The sequence below is a fragment of the Arvicola amphibius genome, chromosome 6, assembly GCF_903992535.2.
Source record: "Arvicola amphibius chromosome 6, mArvAmp1.2, whole genome shotgun sequence".
NCBI lineage: Eukaryota > Metazoa > Chordata > Mammalia > Rodentia > Cricetidae > Arvicola > Arvicola amphibius.
This window is the reverse complement of record NC_052052.2, coordinates 122826973-122847184: the sequence shown is the minus strand read 5'-3', so window position 1 is coordinate 122847184 and position 20212 is coordinate 122826973. Positions and strand designations below refer to the sequence as shown.

Genomic DNA, 20212 nt, shown 5'->3' with positions numbered 1-20212 from the left:
CAGCCAAAATCAACAAGTTGTGAAAACATACTGTCCCGTACATAGTGGCAGTGGCAATTTCTCCTGTCATCCTTCCTCTAACTTGGAAACGGTGTTTGGGAGTTACTGTTTTGTGGATAACTTCCAATTTGCTCATTTTTGCTAAATTGCTTTTATATCCTAGAAAAAGAGGCATTGAAAAATTTGGATTTGCTAGAGAAACATGCCAGTGATAAATTTTTAATGATGAGTGTAGAAGAAGAAAAACATTGATGTTGCAAACTGTTTGGAAAAAAATGAAAAAAAAAACTGCAAACTGTGTGACGATTTACTCCAGCACTCTTCCAGTAATTCCAGCATGCTGGAGGCTGAGGCAGTGGGATGACCACATGTTCAAAGCTAGCCAGTGTTGTATACACATTGAGTTCCAGGTTAGCCAGAGATGCATTGTTAGAGACGGGAGGGCAAGCTATGGTAGTGTTTGCAATCAGTACAGTCAAAAAGTATATTGAGAAATAATAGTTGAGCGTAGTGGTGTGTCAGTACTTGGATGCTGAGGCAGGAAGATCTCAAATGTGAGGCCAGGCTGAGTTGTTCCATGTCTCAAAAATAAGAGAGGTGAGAGGTAGAAGATAATGTACTTTGATGTCATCTGTGTGATAGATCATAGCAACATTCTCATGATCCTGGGTCACATGAACAAGGATGTAATTCAGAATTTCCCAAGTCTACCAATGCCAGCTGGGCATGAGCTATTCTCCTTGGGTTTTGTGGGTCAGTTGTAGAGAACGAGTTGATGAGTTTCTGACATTAGATCTTACATTTGTAAACCACATTGTTTTCTTCTGCCTTACCCAACAAAATTCGACAAGGCAAACGAGTTGAGTAGTGAGTATGAATGTACCATGTTTCTACAAGACTTTTTTCAAGAGATCAAGTTTTGCAGGAACACATGGTGGCCAGCCTCCTTCCACTTTACATGGCACACAGCACTAGGGGACTCATACTCAAAGCCTTTAATTGGAGAGTACAGGTCTGTCTCTTTTGGCTTTTGAGTATTTTAAATAGATACAAATAAGAATTTAATTGCCACAAAAATAAAACTTTTAAAGAAACTTTTACTTTTGCTATAATGTCAAAATTATTAATGACGATCAGATTAATCACATTGGCTGAAATTTTTTTAAGAACAATTTAAGAGGTTGCTATCTTTTCTTTTTTTAGTGCATACCAGACTTTAAAATATCTAAGAGTCAGAAAAAATTCTACCTAACAAATGGTAATATCCATTAACTTAATTGATGTCAAAGATCTATAATCAGACCTGGTGATGCAGATAAATTGTAGCGTGTTTGTCTGAAATGTGCAAGACCTCACGTTCCTCAGCCTTCCAGCAATGAAAGGAAGATCCACAAGTAGAAATGGACAGAAGTTCTATACATCCGTGAAATTAACACTAAGTTTATAGTTGTTTTCTGGGAATGTGGCCCTGTGGTTGAGTACTTGTGTGAGGTGTGGCTTTCAATACCCAGCACTACACACACACACAGACACACACACACAGAGAGACACACAGACACACACAGAGACACAGAGAGAGAGAGAGAGACACACACACACACAGACACACACAGAGAGATTATTACATATTAAAATGCTAACATAACACACTTTTGGGTGTGTGAGAAGTCTTAAATATCTAAGTGATTTGAACAGGCTTCCACTGAACAAATTAGAAGCAATTTGAGCATAAAAGCAATTTAGGGTAGAATGGATTTTGAACTAAATCTATATTGATACTTAAAAAAAACAAAGAAGAGGAGAGAAAGAAAACTTTTTGCAGAAAATTGCCCACTGCATTGGTAGATAGAATGTCTACATGTGTTTCTGTCTGCATTTCTGAATGTGTTCCACATGTGTTCACTGGCCCTGGAGACCAGAAGAGGGAGCCAGATGCCCTGGTTCTGGAGGTGCTAGGGTGCTCATTGTAGCAGGGTCTGAGAACTGAACCCCAGACCTCCACAGAAGTAGCCATTGTTTTTAACTGCTAAATCCTCCCTCTAGCACAGGGAGATTATTATTATAGGCATCATCAAATCACATGATATAATGAATGTTAAACACTATTTCTCATGAGTGTTAACCGTCAAAATTTCTCTTCTGAGGGGCCTTTTCCATGGTTTTAGCTGAGGTTCCTCTATATAAGATGTGTTTTTGTCAAATTTGCAAAAGTATGTGTTATAATGGAAATTATCTGAGACTCAGTAGGAAAGCTTTGCTCCTGTTTTACCCCATACCTCACATAAGCTTTGCAATGGCCGTGTCTAATTTTGGGTTTGTGACTCTCATTTCTCTTACAGATGTCCAAATTGCATGATACAGGGCCTCATAAATCAAAGTCTACCCCTGCTGTCTTCTCCAGTCTAAACCCTCAAGAGGAGAGAGAGAGAGAGAGAGACAGAGAGAGACAGAGAGAGAGAGAGAGAGCTGCAATTTCTGTTAATTGCTTTGTCTCTCCAAACAGACAACTTTATCAAAATTGAAGCTTAACCTGTCTTTCCCAAAGTTCACTTTATACAAAGTTCCACAACTATGGTTACATATTCATAACTTTTTGTGGGTCCCATGGTGTAATGGTTAGCACTCTGGACTTTGAATCCAGCAATCCGAGTTCAAATCTCGGTGGGACCTATGAAGGCTCTTTTGCAAAGACCTTTTATAATTTTCAGCTGGCGCCTAAACATTGAAAAACTTGTTCTTCTACTCCATGTGACATTGGACTATCAAAACACAGATACAAAGATAACAAGAAAACCTGGAGAAAACCTCCTGTCTAGGTGGATATGCCCCAACAGCTAGGAGAGAACCCCCTTCCTATGAATGCCTGCGACCTCCTCAACCCCACCCCACTTGCTCCTGAGTCTCATATTTCTCTTTGTCTTTTTCCTGATTCGTGTCCTGGCACTGCAAGAGAAAGGTCATCTCCTGTGGGTTGGAGCCAGAAAGCAACTATCTCTGTCAGGACCACAGGCCTGTCCCTGAAACTGAGCCTCTCCCTGGGCTTCCTGGTCCTAGATGGTGCTTTGACAGCATCCCTTATATTCTACATAGATAGATAATCTTCAACCACTTCAAAGAGCTGTAGAAAATGGCATTTAAATAACTTAAAGTTCTGTTGAAGTGAGACACAATTGCTCCTGGCAGCACCGATCTATTCCCGAGAGAATGTTGAACACCGAAGACACTCCACTTGGAACTTGTTTTCTTCTTGGCAAAAAAAAAAAAAAATGCCCATGCCTCAACCACTGACAAGATATATAATATTCGAAAATGAATAAACAGACTGTCAAAACTTGCCAAGACAGGGTAAGACGGTTTGAAAAATTTCTTGCCTTTAAAAATGGTCTGTCAGTTATTTTAGGCCTTAGCCAAAGTTGGTTGCTTCAACATTGCAAATGACTTTGGGTAATTGCCCAGTTAGCCAGTTGTCTCTGTCATTTGTTACACATTTTGGAAGTTGCTTGATTGCACTTCCTGCTTACTCAAGTAACATTATTTCCCTTCTTGGATCTCCGATGGGGTTGAAGACTAGATAGTTGTAGTTACTTTCCTCTCATGACTTGGCCAAGTTATTTATCTTACAAGACTTAAATTCATGAGGATAAGATAATTATTAAACATGTTTGTTCTTATTGTATATAATTTTGTATTAGGCGTAGAACTCTCTTATATAAAGAAAAGGGGGAGGTGCTGTACGAAGTATTACAACTTGTAATTACCCGCCAACTGGGACGTGGCCTCTTATACTATATATGCAAAAGCCGAACCTGCATCTGTCCCTTTTTCTCCTTCCCCTTGCTCCTTTTCCTTTTGGATCACGTAATTCAACCGGTCAATCAGAGGATTCTGATTTGTGAATTTACCCCTAAATAAATGACTATTTCTCAATTCTGAGCTAGTGTGGGATCTCTTTTAAGCATCTGTTTACCGTTTCAAAGGTGCAATCCCAAAGGCTCCTAATTGTATCATATCGGATTATAATCCAATCTGAGGCATCTACAGAGCCACCCTATAATTTCAAATTTGAGAGACATCAAAATGGGATGTACAGCTAGCACTTAGACACTGTGTGACACACACTCTGCCCCCCAGAAGGCATGCTCTAGAGCCTGGAGCCTAAACTGTCTCATTGTGTTTCTGAGAATCTCTTTCTCTTAGTCTCATGCTTAAATGTCTAGGGTTGAAATGTGTGCTGATAAGAGGTGCTTCACACTGGCTCTTCACCACACTCTTTTCCATGGGAAACCCAAGGATCTTGTCTGCCTGAGTCAGTTTCACTGAAATAGTAACAGGAGTCCTCACTGCTGCAGACAGCAACTCAGAGCTGTGCCCCTCCCTGTCTTAGCTGCCCCTGACAGGTGCATTTTAGAGCTCAGTGAATCACTATGTGGACTTGAGAAAATCCTCTCGTGGCCATGGCTCTACTAGCTGCATGCCCTTCCGGGGAAAGCATTGGATGGTGCTCAGGTCTGGCAGTGTGAGGCTAGATGCCTCTATCCTGCAAGAGCAAAGGTTGGTAGGCCACCAGTCTCAGGCAACTGACTGACTCAGTAGATAGGAGATGCCTGAGATGTTGCCGAATGGCTCTTCCTTCATTATGACTTTTTGTTCTTCAGTCTCACTGTGGATTGCTCCTATTTAAACATTTATAATTTGAGCAGTTTTGAATAACCAGAAAATTTCCCTCTTATGAGATTCTTATGAGGTCAGGGACTGAATGGTCACTAATTCTGATTCAATCATATGTCGGAATTTGCTCAAGTCCTGAGATCATCAAGAATGATACAGAGCTTCCCTTTCATTTCCCAGGCCACGGTTACCATGCTGCACTCATCTCTGTGTTCGTCTAGCTCTCCCACATTCTGCATTTACAATCGCAGTCGTCCTCTTCAAAGCTTCCAGTCAACAGCTGGTAAATGTGACTTACAAAAAAAAGTCTCGCACTGAGAGACGTTCTTTTTGTACATTTTTATTGCAGTTACTAAATTGGTATATACTTGCAAAAACAACCGACAAAAGTCAAACACCACAATCATAGCAAAAGTGAAAATTACTTCATCTCCAGGATGCAACCAAAATTTTGATGTATATCTCTTCAACCTACTTTGAAATGAATGTATCTTTCATATATTATGACTTACAAAATATAATAATATTATTGGCAAATGCCAAAAACACAAACAAGCAAAAATAAACCAAAAAACCCCACAGCTCCTACATCAAATGAGATAGTTTATTCTGAAGGCAAATGTGAGTGATGGTGTCCTGGAACACAGGTGCCAGTTAGCCTAAACTCCATGCTCCAGCGAAGAGCAACGTAGCCTCATGACGTTTCTATAATAACAGAAGAAAGGTATAGGCCAGGCACTTTTCAAATACATTTTTGAAAAATTCAGAAAGGTGGGTTACAATCAAATGGAGAAATATCAGCTGTAGGCCCCAGACGCTGTCTGATAGCATTACAAAGTTTTCAAATTAATCAATTCCAACTGGTTTTTAATCTGTTAGCCCAAAACATAGGTGGGCAAACAAATGACTCTTTATAGGGCTGTAGGTAGTCCAGGATAAACTGTAATAAATCTCTGTACCTGATGCGTTCCAGACTCTCCACATCACTGAGGTTCTATTCTGCCCATCTGCCTTTGCCTCCTCCAGGAATTCCCCTGCACACTGCCCATTTCACTTCAGCAACAACAGTGTCTTATTTGTTTAAACATGAATCCCTGTTCTCCAAACTCCCAAGCTGATGTGGGATTCTCTTCTGTATGCTGTAAACATGTTTTCTTACCATTGGTTAATGAAGAAGCTATTTGGCAATGACAGGACAGAATATAGCAAGGCGGGAAATCTAAGCAAAGACAGAGGAGGAAAGAAGGTGGAGTCAGAGAGACACCATGGAGCCATGGACGGAGGAAGATGCCAGAACGTTACCAGTAAACCATGAACCTTGTGGTAAAATATAGAATAATAGAAATGGTTAATTTAAGATGGAAGAGCTAGCTAGGAATATGCCTGAGCAATTGGCAAAGCAGTGTTATAATTAATACAGTTTTGTGTGATTATTCAGGCCTGAGTGGCCAGGAAACAGAGGCAAAGTCTCTGCTTACACCAAGCCATCAAGTACCATGCACAACTGTCCCGTTCTCTCTATGGGCAGTGAAAGAGATCTGTACTATTCCAGCTTTGTAGGATTGAATTCCTGTTCTTAGACAGGCTTAAAGCATTTCCAAAGAAGTTTTAGGGGATAAACTGCAAACATAGTTTATTTTTAAAATTGGTTTGTGTGTGTGTGTGTGTGTGTGTGTGTGTGTGTGTTCCTGTCTGCATTTCTGAATGTGTTCCACATGTGTGCACTGGCCCTGGAGACCAGAAGAGGGAGTCAGATGCCCTGGTTCTGGAGGTGCTAGGGTACTCATTGTTGCAGGGTCTGAGACTGAACCCCAGACCTCCACAGAAGTAGCCATTGTTTTTAACTATTCAACCCTCCCTCCAGCAAAGAGAGATTATTTATATAGACATTATCAAATCACATGTTAGAATGAGTGTTAAACGCTATTTCTCATGAGTGTTAAAAGTCAAAATTTCTCGTCCGAGGGATCTTTTCCATGGTTTTAGCAGAGGTTCTTCAATGTAAAATATGTTTTTGTAAAATTTGCAAAAGTATGTATTATGATGGAAATTATCTGAGACTCATTAGGAAAGCTTTGTTCCAGTTTTACCCTATACGTCCCACAAGCTTTGCAATGGCCTTGTCTAATTTTGCTTTGGTGACTCTCATTTCTCTTACAGATGTCCTGAATTATATAATACATGGCCTCATAAATCTAAATCTACCCCTGCTGTCTTTTCTAGTCTAAGCCCTCAACAGGAGAACAGGAGGGAGGAAGAGAAAGAGAGAGACAGAGAGAGACAGAGAGAGAAAGAGCTGCAATTTCTCTTAATTAATGTGTTGCTTTGTCTCTCCCAACAGACAACTTCATAAAAATTGAAGCTTAACCTATCTTTTCCAAAGTTCAGTTTATACAAAGTTCCACAACTATGGTTACATATTCATAACTTTTTGTCGGTCCCATGGTGTAATGGTTAGCACTCTGGACTTTGAATCCAGCAATCCGAGTTCAAATCTCGGTGGGACCTATGAAGGCTCTTTTGCAAAGACCTTTCATAATTTTCATCCTGGCATCATACGTGGAAAAACTTGTTCTTCTACTCCATGTGACACTGGACTCTGAAAACACAGACACAAAGGTAACAAGGCCTGGAGAAACCCTCCTGTCTAGGTTGAGATTCCCCAACAGCTAGGAGAGAACCCCCTTCCTATGAATGCCTGAGACCTCCTCAACCCCACACTGCTTGCTCCTGAGTTTCATACTTCTCTTTGTCTTTTTTGTGATTCATGTCCTGGCACTGCAAGAAAAAGATCATCTCCTGCTGGCTAGAACCACGAAGGAGCTGTCTCTGCCAGGACCACAGACCCGGCCCTGAAACTGAGCCCTTTTCCCGGGTCTCCCAGTCCAAGATGTTGCTTTGACAGCATGCCTTCCAAACACACTGATGAAAAACACCTCATGACATCCCTTAGCAAACAGTCTCCTAGGGAAACAACAGCCTGAACCTGCAATGTAGACTAGTAATGAGCTGATAGACAGTGTTATGATTTGCTGGCCTGGTTTGTCGCTTGGGCACCCTGTCCCTTTAACAGATAAGCCCTGCCCTCCAGTCCCTCCCCTTTTTGCCTAGGAAAGCAGATATCCACCTCCTGCCTGTGTTCTCTTTTCCATCTCTTTTCTGAAGAAGTAACTTCTGTTCTCTCTCTCTCTCTCTCTCTCTCTCTCTCTCTCTCTCTCTCTTCACTCTCCCCCTCTCTCTTTGCCTCTCTCTCTTCTCCTTCATCTCCTCTTCCCCCATTTCTTTTCTTTCCATAACCCACTAAATAAACTCTATACCCAAACTCTCTCTGTGTATGTTGAATCATTCTGTCTCTCACCCACCAAGGTGACCCTCCATCTCTGCCAGGCCCTGCTCTGTCTTGTAGGCTGGACTCCAGTTCCCAGCTTGGTGGCATTAGAAGCATTCTCTCAGGGGACATGCTGAAATCTGGGGGACCTGCTGCGATTTCAGGTCACCCACCAAGGTTTCAGATCACCTGCCACTACCCATCTTGGGACCAGATACCCCTCATGGGAACAGCCTTTTCCCCAGTCTCTTGTATCTTTAAAAAACTACAACATTGGTGCACGACTCTGCCAGGCTCTCTCCGTGTTCCCTCCCACCAGCAGGCAGGCACGCTGAGGACATGAGGGGACCCTGGAATTGAACCATTTTCCAACATTGCTAATGGTAAGGTTCCCTATCAACTTCTTTCTAATTTCTATCAGCAAACATGACTGCCGGTGTATTGCCCCTGGCATCTCATGCCCATCTGCTTTTCCTTTTGCTGAGCAGCATCTTGCCACCCACCTGTAAATGCTCATTTTCTCTCATTCCTATTTCTTCTATTCTATCTCTGCCACCGATATTTCTGGTCCCAACAGAAACAAGCAAGATTAATTGGATCCACAAATCAGCTGTTTACAATTCCAGTCTTTGCTCCTCACCATGGCTGGTGGTATGGCGATTAGGTGATGCAGTGGCTTATGGTGTTGAGTAATTTTCCTCTCTACCTCATGTATGAAAGAATATGTGAATGGTGTGGCCACACGGATGTAATTCTGTTTCAAATGTTTATTTCATACAGCCTCTATGTCTCTCTTGTTATTATATTTAAAACTCTCGTGGTTCTAAAAGTGTGATTTCCCTATACAACATGTGACTGCCACCATTTTGACTAATGTCAGGTAACCTCTCCTCCATCTTAACTAAGGGCAGGTCAGGTGACCAAGTCCCGCCATCTTTACTGAGGTATCCTTGCCTAGTCTCACAGTTTACTTATGTTTTTGTCTCTAAATTCCTCTTACTTTCCCCCCCCGCCTCTCTCTCTCTCTCTCTCTCTCTCTCTCTCTCTCTCTCTCTCTCTCTCTCTCTCTCTCTCTCTCTCTCTTCCTCCCTCCCTCCCTTCCTCCCTCCCTCCCTCCCTCCCTCTTTCTCTCTTCCAGCTCTCGCTTCTGGCTGTGAGATTTGTTTCCTATTCCCCATTCATGCAGAGTACTGTGATCTTGTACAGTGATCTGTGAGTCTACTCCTAAATAAATAACACTTTATTATACATAATTCTGAATTAGTGTAAGATTACTTTGTAACTTTCACCATCACCTGGTGCCTGAATGTGGGGGACTAGTATCAGTTTGCCAGCTACGTGGTGCATTGGGCACTGACTTTTCTGCCAGCAGCTCCAGCTGGCAATGTAACAGGCTGCTGCTCAGTGCTTCCTAGCTCACAATCCACACACTACTGTTCAGTGTATTACATGCCAGCCCACACGCTGCAATCCCTGTGGCAGACATGGTCCACAACTCACACTGATGGAAAACTTTTGGTTTTCTCTTTATCCTGCTCCCAACCCTTGGAACCATTTGATCACATTACTACTGCTCATAATTTGTTAAACAAAGCATATTTTTCAGTACTAAGTAAGCAATACATGCCATTTGCTTCTGATAACGTCCCTCAGCCATGAGACTGCAACTGCACATATGCTGGCCGATAATGATTATGACACCTACTTCAGTTCATTGCAATTGCCTTACAACAGGTAAAATCTGAAAAACTACAAAGATTACTGATAACATAACTATCAAGGAGTTCAATAATTATTTTGCTTATACTATGAATGATATTCTACAAGGCTTAGGTGATTTCCCTTCTACAAACTTTTATTTGATTCTAGAAATTAGTTTTGTTTTTCATATTATCCCATTAAGAAATGGCTTGATAGTAAGACCAAGGATGAGGCTCTTTTAGGAATAGTACAGTCTTTACAGATTAAGAATGGACAGCTAGTTAAGAAGATCACTACTATGGGGAAAGATAGCATCAATTTGACAGAATTATCTGAAAAAATTTGTGCTGTTGAATCATGTTGGATTCCCTTCTGTATGCTGTGAATATGTTTTATTACCTTTGGATAATGAAGAAGCTGTTTGGCCTATGGCAGGACAGAATATAGCAAGGCTGGAAATCCAAGCAGAGACAAGAGGAGCAAAGGTGGAGTCAGAGAGACGCCATGGAGTTTTGGAAGGAGGACAATGCCAGAACGTTACTGGTAAACCATGAACAGCATGGCATAATATAAAATAATAAAAATGGCTAATTTAAGATGGAAGAGCTAGCTAGGAGTATGCCTGAGCCATTGGGTGAGTAGTGTTACAATTAATACAGTTTTGTGTGATTATTCGGGTCTGGGTGGCTTGGAACAAGGCAAAGTCTCTGCTTACACCAAGCCATCAAGTACCATGCACAACTGTCCCGTTCTCTTTATGAGCAATAAAATAGATCTGCATTATTCTTGCCTTGTTCGATTTCAAACTGCTATTCTTGGACAGGCTTAATACATTTCCGGATAAGTTTAGAGGAAAAACTGCAAACATAGATTATTTTTAAATTTGTTTTTTAGTGTGTGTGTGTGTGTGTGTGTGTGTGTGTGTATGTTTCTGTCTGCATTTCTGAATGTGTTCCACATGTGTGCACTGGCCCTGGAGACCAGAAGAGGGAGTCAGATGCCCTGGTTCTGGAGGTGCTAGGGTGCTCATTGTTGCAGGGTCTGAGAACTGAACCACAAACTTCCACAGGAGTAGCCATTGTTTTTAGCTGCTAAACCCTCCCTCCAGCACAGCGAGATTATTTTTATAGATATTATCAAATCACATGATACAATAAGTGTTAAACACTATTTCTCATGAGTGTTAACCATCAAAATTTCTCTTCTGAGAGATCTTTTCCATGGTTTTATCAGAGGTTCCACCATATAAAATGTGTTTTTTTAATTTGCAAAGGTATGTATTATAATGGAAATTATCTGAGACTCAGTAGGAAAGACTTGCCCCAGTTTTCCCTCGTACTTCATACAAGCTTTGCAATGGCCGTATCTAACTTTGTGTTGGTGTCTGTTATTTCTCTTACAGACATCCTAAATTACATAATGCATGGTCTCATAAATCTAAATCTACCCCTGCTGTCTTCTCCAGTCTAAACCCTCAACAAGAGAAAACAAGAGAGACAGAGAAAGAGAGAGAGAGAAAGAAACAATTTCTCTTAATTAATGTGCTGCTTTGTCTCTCTCTCAACAAATAACTTTATCAAAATAGAAGCTTAACCTATCTCTTCCAAAGTTCAGTTTATACAAAGTTCCACAACTATGGTTACATATTCATAACTTCTTGTTGGTCCCATGGTGTAATGGTTAGCACTCTGGACTTTGAATCCAGCAATCCGAGTTCAAATCTCGGTGGGACCTTATGAAGACTCTTTTGCAAAGACCTTTCATAATTTCCAGCCTGGCATCATATGTAGAAAAACTTGTTCTTCTACTCCATGTGACATTGCACTCTGAAAACACAGACACAAAGGAAAAAAGGCCTGGGGAAAACCTCCTGTCTAGGTGGAGACGCCCCAACAGCTAGGAGAGAACCCCCTTCCTATGAATGCCTGCGACCTCCTCAACCCCACCCCACTTGCTCCTGAGTCTCAAATTTCTCTTTGTCTTTTTCCTGATTTGTGTCCTGGCACTGCAAGAGAAAGGTCATCTGTGGGCTGGAGCCAGGAAGAAACTATCTCTGCCAGGATCACAGGCCCAGCCCTGAAACTGAGCCTCTCCTTGGACTCCCCAGCCCAAGATGTTGCTTTGACAGCATCCCTTCCAAACACATTGGGAAACAAACACCTCATGGCATCCCTTAGCAAACATTCTCCTGGAGAAACAACAGCCTGAACCTGCAATGTAGACTAGGAATGAGCTGATAGACAGTGTCATGATTTGCTGGCCTGGTTTGTCACCTGGGTACCCTGTCCCTTTAAGAGATAAGCCCCGCCCTCTCCTAACCTTTCCCCTTTCTGCTGAGGGAAGGGGGTATCTACCTCCTCCACCCTGTGCTCTCTCTTTGCATCTGTCTCCTGAAGAAGTAATTTCTGTTCTCTCTCCTCTTTCCTTCTCTCCTTCCCCCTTTGCTTTTTCCTCCATAACCCACTAAATAAACTCTATACCCAAACTCTCTCTGTTTATGTTGAATCATTCTGTCTCTTACTCACCAAGGTGACCCTTCAAGGACTCAGGGGACCTGCTGAAGCCTGGGGGACCCGATTAGATCTCGGGTCACCCACTAAGGTTTCAGATCACCTGCCACTACCCATCTTGGGACCAGCTGCTCCTCGTGGGAATAGCCTTTCCCCCAGTCCCCTTTTGTATCTTTAAAAAAGTATAACATTGGTGCATGACTCTGCCAGGCTCTCTCCATGTTCCCTCCTACCCACAGGCAGGCATGCTGAGGACATGAGGGGACCCAGGAATTGAACCATTTTCCAACATTGCTAATGGTAAGGTTCCCTATCAACGTCTAATTTCTATCAGCAAACATGACTGCCGGTATATTGCCCCTGGCATCTCATGCCCATCTGCTTTTCCTTTTGCTGAGCAGCATCTTGCCACCCACCTGTAAATGCTCATTTTCTCTCATTCCTATTCCTTCTATTCTATCTCTGCCACCGCTACTGCTGGTCCCAAAAGAAACAAGCAAGATTAATTGGATCCACGAATCAGCTGTTTACAATTCCAGCCTTTGCTCCTCACCATGGCTGGTGGTATGGCAATTAGGCTTATGGTGTTGAGTAATTTTCCTCTCTACCTCATGTATGAAAGAACATGTGAATGGTGTGGCCACACGGATGTAATTCTGTTTCAAATGTTTATTTCATACAGCCTCTATGTCTCTTTTATTATTATATTTAAAACTCTCGAGGCCTTAAAAATGTGCTTGATCCCTACAACATGTGACTGCCACCATTTTGACTAATGTCAGGTAACCTCTCCTCCATCTTAACTAAGGGCAGGTCAGGTGACCAAGTCCCGCCATCTTTACTGAGGTATCCTTGCCTAATCTTGCAGTTTGCTTATATTTTTGTCTCTGAATTCTTCTCACTCTTCCCTGTCCTCTTTCTCTCTGCCCTTCTTCTGGTAGTGGCAACTTTTGCCTCTTTCCCTTCCACCTTCTTTCATCTCTGCCAGGCCCTGCTCGGTCTTATAGGCTCAACTCTGATTCCCAGCTTGGTGGCATAACAGGCATTCTGTCAGGCCAGCGCTCCCCACCCCCATGCTGTCTCCCACCACAGCAGTGGAATCTGTCTCTCTTCCATTCAAGGAGCTGCACTGTGGGTGAAAATCCTAAACCTGGACCTCCTACCAACCCACTCCCCAGCTTTCCATCACTCCACTGGGACAATTGGTAAGACCATTCCCTTTTTGGTGTAGTGCCTCTGGGGCGATTGCCCTTTCTCTGGTTCTCCCTTAGCCCTACACTCTCTGAGTAGTGCATTAGTTTTTGTGGCCCAGGGCCCCTTGGATATTTTTCTGCCTCCTTGCGTCCCTTGGCTAGAAACGTGAGCTTACCACTCAGAGTGGTGCTGTTCAGATGTGTGTGTGTGTGTGTGTGTGTGTGTGTGTGTTTTCTTTTCTTTTCAGGCATCTCATAAGTGGTCCTGGCCACTGTAAGGACTTCTCAGAGCAGTCCTATCCCCTGGTTCCTGAGCTGACAGGCTGGTAATCAGCTTGGCTTTATTATCAAATTTTGTGCTGGCCGGGCGGTGGTGGCGCACGCCTTTAATCCCAGCACTCGGGAGGCAGAGGCAGGCGGATCTCTGTGAGTTCGAGGACAGCCTGGTCTACAAGAGCTAGTTCCAAGACAGGCTCTAAAAAAGCTGCAGAAAAACCCTGTCTCGAAAAGCCAAAAAAAAAAAAAAAACATGTGCTGGCCCGGAGATGTCCAGCTAGTTGTCCTGGGGTTTGTTCCATTTTACCATCCTCACGTTTTCAGCTAAAAAAAAAAAAAAAAAAAAAAAAAAAAAAAAAAAAAAAAAAAAAAAAAAAAACAAAAACACACATTTCTAACTTTTACCAGCAGGCAGCTAAATTTAAATAGTCACCCCACCTGGACAACCATGGCTGCCGCCATTTTCTTTGAGTTTAGCAAAGGGAGGAGCCAGAGGTTCTGCCCCTAGCCATAGAGCACCAGCAGTAGGCTCTCCACATGTTGTCTCACCCCTAGCCAGCTTCCTCTCGCTCACTTTTCATTTAACTCTATGTGTATAAAACTTAACTTCAACTGGATGTGAATGCACGAATATTTACTGTTAGATGTTATTGTCTGTCCATTATATTTCATTCCAGACTAAGAAAGCCATAAGTCTCATATTTTAAATCGGTATGTACTTTTAAATCTCTTACAAAAAATACTGTATATGTAATCCAACCCTGCTTTAAAATATATTTAGCTGTTCTCTACTATTGTCAGGTCCACTATTAAACAGCCCTCAACTGCTCAGAAATCTGGGGAATAAGGCATTTAAATATTTAATTATTAAAAGACTTTTTATAACAAAAAGAGACAGGTTGGCTCCTAATAGCAGCACTCGACTTTCTCCACAGAAGACAGAACACAAATGGGCACAGAACAACATCCATCTGCAATTCGCTTCAACTGCCAATCACTGACCACTGGGCAAACTGCCTTTCATCTAAACTGAAGATCTCCAGACAGTGGACAAAATCACTGGAATCAATAGCCTAGCTGCTCAGGAATCTTCCTGCAGATTTCTCAGCTCACAGGATCTTCTGGAGCCTGGCAGGCCCTGTGCCAAACAGCAAAAGACAAATATGACCCAGACCTCATGAAGGACCCAGAGGAGTGGCTCAGGTAGCCAACCAACTCTAAAGAATGACTCTAGGTAGCCAACCAAGTAAGTTTGCTGTCATTTTTTTAATCAATAACTCCTTTAGTAAAATTTTATCCTTCTCAAAGATCTCTGATGCAATTTAACAGCTGAGAGGTTTTGTTGGTTTAAAAAGACAGCCTCACCAAAAAAAAAAACAAAATTCAATAAAATACAAATGCAAGTTATTAGAATGTATACCTGCAAGTTATAAAGGGATGAGGACAAATACAAGTTATCAAATTTCTCTCTCACACTGCCTTCCATAGTCTTAAAAATACTTTTCATTGTGCAAAAACAACTGTCACAGTCATTCTGACATAAACATGCTACTGTTTATACACTGTATGTGTCTAAAACTTACGTTTTCACAAACCGAAAGAACTCTTGTGAGTTCCAGGGAGTCGAATTGAAGGGTCCACCTTAAACAGGTCAGATACACCCTTCTCCATTTGCTGGTCCTGAAAAAAAAAATTTTTCGCTTCCTAAACTTGACTGTGTCCTCTGCTTTACCAACATCTTGCCAGGTCCAAGAGACACCAGACAGTTCCACACGACAAACCCTGGACAGGAGTAAAGCGACCAGCTACCCTAGGATGTAACCAGCTTTCTCAGGTCTTCCCCCAAGATGGTTCCCACAAATAAGAATCTGCCATCCCAATTCCTTTAACCTGTTGTACCTAAATTCCTGCCTTTTTATTATAAGAAAGAGATGAGAATGTTATGATCTGCTGGCATAGTCTGTCACCTGAGTACCCTGTCCCTTTAAGAAACAAGCCCTGCCCCCTCCCAACCCATCCCCTTCCACCCGGGGAAGTTAATATCCCTTGTCTTCCAGCCTGTGCTCTCTTTTCATCTTTCCTAAAGAAGTAACTTCTCTTCTCTCTCTTTTCCCTCTCCCCCCTCTCTGCCTCTCTTTCTTCTTTCCCCTTCTCCCCTTCCTCCTTTCCTTTTCCCTCTGTAACACACTAAATAAACTCTATACCCAAACTCTCTCTGTGTATGGTGTATCTTTCTGTCTCTCACCCACAGAGGGGTCTCCCATCTGCCAAGGTGACTCACCAAGGCCTCAGTGGGACCTGCGGAGGCTTTCGGTCATCCACTACTACCCCTCGTGAGACCACCGCACCTCATGGGACCAGCCTTCCACCACCACCCCACACCCTTATATCTTTAAAAAAGAATAACAGACAGTCCTGAGGGGAAGGGAGGACAGCCAAATTTCAACAAGAATCCAGATAAGCCAGTTCAGGCCCAATTACCTACTGTTGATACCTAATCGGGTCTCTCTCTAACCTTGCTATCTAGTCAAAATCACTTCAGGAATTTCCTGTCTAGTAACCCTTACCCTACCATCAGCTGTGAATCCACAGCTGTTCCTGTTACAGCTGGATTTAAGGGTCTGAGAACTTAACCCCAGGCCCTCCACAAGAACAGCCAGTGTTCTTAATTGTTGAACCCTCCCTCTAGCACAGAGAGATTATTTTCATAGACAGTGTCAAATCACATGCTAGAACGATATTCCTCATGAGTGGTAAATGTCTAAACACTAAACACTTTCCTTTTCCCTCCGTAACACACTAATAAACTCTATACCCAAACTCTCTCTGTGTATGGTGTATCTTTCTGTCTCTCACCCACAGAGGGGTCTCCCATCTGCCAAGGTGACTCACCAAGGCCTCAGTGGGACCTGTGGAGGCTTTTGGTCATCCACTGCTACCCCTCGTGAGACCACCGCACCTCGTGGGACCAGCCTTCCACCACCACCCCACACGCTTATATCTTTAAAAAAGAATAACAGACAGTCCTGAGGGGAAGGGAGGACAGCCACAGTCCTTTCCATGGTCTTAGTAGAGGTTCCTCTATGTAAAATGTGTTTTTGTAAAATTTTCAAAAGTATGTATTATAATGGAAATTACCTGAGACTCAGTAGGAAAGATTTGCTCCATATTGACCCTATACGTCACGCAAGCTTTGCAACGGCCATGTCTAACTTTGCGTTGGTGTCTCTCATTTTTCTACAGATGTCCTAAACTGTGTAAGAAGCCTCATTAATCTAAGTCTACCCCAGACTGTCTTCTCCAGACTAAGCCCTCAACAGGAGAGAGACAGAGAGAGAAATGGAGCAGCAATATCTCTTAATTAATGTGTTGCTTTGTGTCTTCCAACAAAAAACTTCATCAAAATTGAAACTTAACCTATCTCTTCCAAAGTTCAGTTTATACAAAGTTCCACAACTATGGTTACATATTCATAACTTTTTGTCGGTCCCATGGTGTAATGGTTAGCACTCTGGACTTTGAATCCAGCAATCCGAGTTCAAATCTCGGTGGGACCTTTTGCAAAGACCTTTCATGATTTTCATCCTGGCATCATACGTGGAAAAACTTGTTCTTCTACTCCATGTGACATTGCACTCTCAAAACACACAGAGGTAACAAAGCCTGGAGAAACCCTCCTTTCTAGGTGGAGATGCCCCAACAGCTAGGAGAGAACCCCCATCCTATGAATGCCTGCGACCTCCTCAACCCCACCCCACTTGCTCCTGAGTTTCATATTTCTCTTTGTCTTTTTCCTTATTTGTGTCCTAGTGCTGCAAGAAAAAGATCATCTCCTGCTGGCTGGAACCACAAAGTATTTGTCTATGCCAGGATCACAGGCCTGACCCTGAAACTGATCCTCTTCCCATGCTCTCCAGCCCAAAATATTGCTTTGACAGCATCCCTTCCAAACACACTGGTGAACAAACACCTCATGGCATCCCTTGGCAAACATTCTCCTGGAGAACCAACAGCCTGAACCTGCAATGTAGACTAGGAATGAGCTGATAGACAGTCCTGGGAAGAAGGGAGGGCAGCAAAATTTCAACAAGAATCCAGCTAAGCCAGTTCAGGCCCAATTTCCTACTGTTGATTCCTAATCAGGTGTCTCTCAAACCTTGCTATCTATCTAGTCAAAATGAGACGTTGGGTGATTGCTCAGGTAGCTGTCTCTGTCATCTACTGCACATTTTGGAAGCTGCTTGATAGCACTTCCTGCCTACTCAAGTAATATTATCTCCCTTCTCAGTCCTTTGATGGGGTTGAAGATTAGATAGTCATAGTTATTTTTCTGTTATGATCTAGCCAAGCCATTTTTAATACAAGACTTAGACTCCTTAAGATAAAATGATTATTAAAACATTAGGATATGTTCCTTGCTTAATATTGTTTATGCTAGTTATAATTCTAATTTTTATACTTGGTATCTATTCTTAGTGTATATAATTTTGTGTTGGATTTGAATCTCTCTTATTTAGACAAAAGGGGGAGGTGATGGGGAACCTCCTTCAGCCAATGGTCTTTAAGAGACTAGACCAGGTTGAGGCGTGACTTTTGGATACCTAAAAAGCCATGGTCCTGCCCAGCTCAGGCTCTTCTTCCCAAGCACCACACCTTGATATTGAAACAGGAGGTTCCTGCTCTGTGAGTTTTCCCTTTTAATAATAATAATAATAAACCTTAGAATACTCTATTCAGAGTTAGCTTGGGATTATTTGACTCACATTCAGCATCATTGATCTTTCAGCATTTATCTGACTCCGGATTTTTATTATTAAGACCAATTAGAAAGTGCGCTACTGGAGCTGAACATTTAAGTCAATGGTAAGAATGTGCAAGGACTTGGGTTTGATCACCAAAACAACAACAAGGAAAAAGAAGGAAGAGAAAGAGGGAAGAAAGGAGGTAGAAGAGGAAGGGATGTGAACAACAGCCAGAGAAGACCTCATGCCTTCCACTGCTTAAAACCTCAGTGACTGTGCTGCTCGGAGTGCTGCAAGCCTGGACCTGCATTCTCTTGGACCACTTTTAGCTCCTTTAATGCCCATTCACTGCCCTCCTCTGATCTGATCAGGCACTTTGTGACCATTTGATACATCGTTTGAATGTACAAACGGCACTAGTTTTTTACCCAAGCAAAAAGTTAAAAATTGTCATCAGGTAGCCTGAGGCCTACAATGGAACTTTCCCACTTTACTAACACCCACCAATTTAGTGTTTTTGCCACTGTATTTAAAAAGTATCTTTTTGTGATTTTATTGTTGTTCTTTGTTGGAATATGTGTGGAAGCCCAAAAATGTGAGCCTATTTCCACCCTGACCTTTGAACTTAATTCCATTCCTTAAAGGTTAACATATTTTTCTGCCTCAAACAAAGGTCCCACCTAGATTCAGATAAGTGACTTCTACTCTCTCAAGGTTATTATCAACAGGTGTGGCTAGTATCCAACCCTTGTGTTTCAGGAATAGAGATGTAGATATGTTGCTTTCTTTTTTAAAATATTTATTTTTATTTCATGTGTATGTGTCTGTGTGAGGGTGTCAGATCCACTGGGACTGGAGCTACAGACAGCTGTGAGCTACCATGTGGGCGCTGGGTATTGAACCAGGGTCCTACTGGAAGAGCAGCCAGGTGTTATTAACCACTGAGCCATCTCCACAGCAACCCGTAGATATGTTTCTACTCCAAACAAAAGTCTAAGAATCCAACTAAGTTCTTACTTCCTTAAGGTGATAACAATGGATTCCACCCAGGGAGTGGTTTGCCTAGGTCTAGGGTATGAGCGTTACTTGTCTTGTTCTAGCAGCAAAATGTTTAACTAAGAAAGTAGCCCACAACCTTCAATTGGCCTGTTCATTTCCTTGTATAATGGTAACACAGTTTTTTTTATCTTACTCCTTCCTTTTGGTGTAGGGGGTATTTTAAGCAAATGGAAATTAAATGGGGGGGGGGATTTTCAGTATTCACTGAAACTCCCTCCTGGGACTATTCTTTGTTTTCTGTTTTATTATTTTCACTCACATATTCATTCCCTTTACTATTTTTCTAATCCCCATGTCCCTACCTGGTAAGTGGTATCTTTGTCAAAGCTGATCTCCGACAAATATGGAATTTGAGGTAACCTAAACCCATGTTCCAAAGTTGTGGTCACTCAGAGCTGGCTTCAGAATAGATTAGTTGTTCTCCCCTTTGAGGTAAAAGTTGTGGGATTTTATAGCAGGGGATCTTCCATTTACAACAGCAAAGGATAGAATTCTTACATCTAAATTTAATCAAGGAGGCAAAAGATCTGTATACTGAAAACTACAAGACATTGGTAAGTTTAACCAAACAGAACTAAATGAAAATCTAACAATGCTAAAATTTCCATACTACCTGAGATGATCTTCAAATTCAATGCATCCTTATAAAAATGTCAATACCATTATTCACAGAATAGAAAAAAATCCTAAAAATGTAAGAACCTTGGTAGCCAAAGTAACCTTGAGTGAAAAGAA

At 42.1% G+C, this 20212-nt stretch overlaps 4 non-coding genes across 4 annotated transcripts; all 4 read left to right on the top strand.

The window, feature by feature from the left end:
* Positions 1–2598: 2598 nt before the first annotated feature.
* Trnaq-uug lies at positions 2599–2670 on the top strand. The gene has a single exon. It is a non-coding gene; the product is annotated as a tRNA-Gln (tRNA).
* Positions 2671–7104: 4434 nt separating this feature from the next.
* On the top strand, positions 7105–7176 carry Trnaq-uug. The gene has a single exon. It is a non-coding gene; the product is annotated as a tRNA-Gln (tRNA).
* A 4183-nt stretch (positions 7177–11359) lies between these two features.
* Trnaq-uug lies at positions 11360–11431 on the top strand. The gene has a single exon. It is a non-coding gene; the product is annotated as a tRNA-Gln (tRNA).
* Positions 11432–17161: 5730 nt separating this feature from the next.
* Positions 17162–17233, top strand: Trnaq-uug. Its single transcript has one exon. It is a non-coding gene; the product is annotated as a tRNA-Gln (tRNA).
* Positions 17234–20212: the final 2979 nt, after the last annotated feature.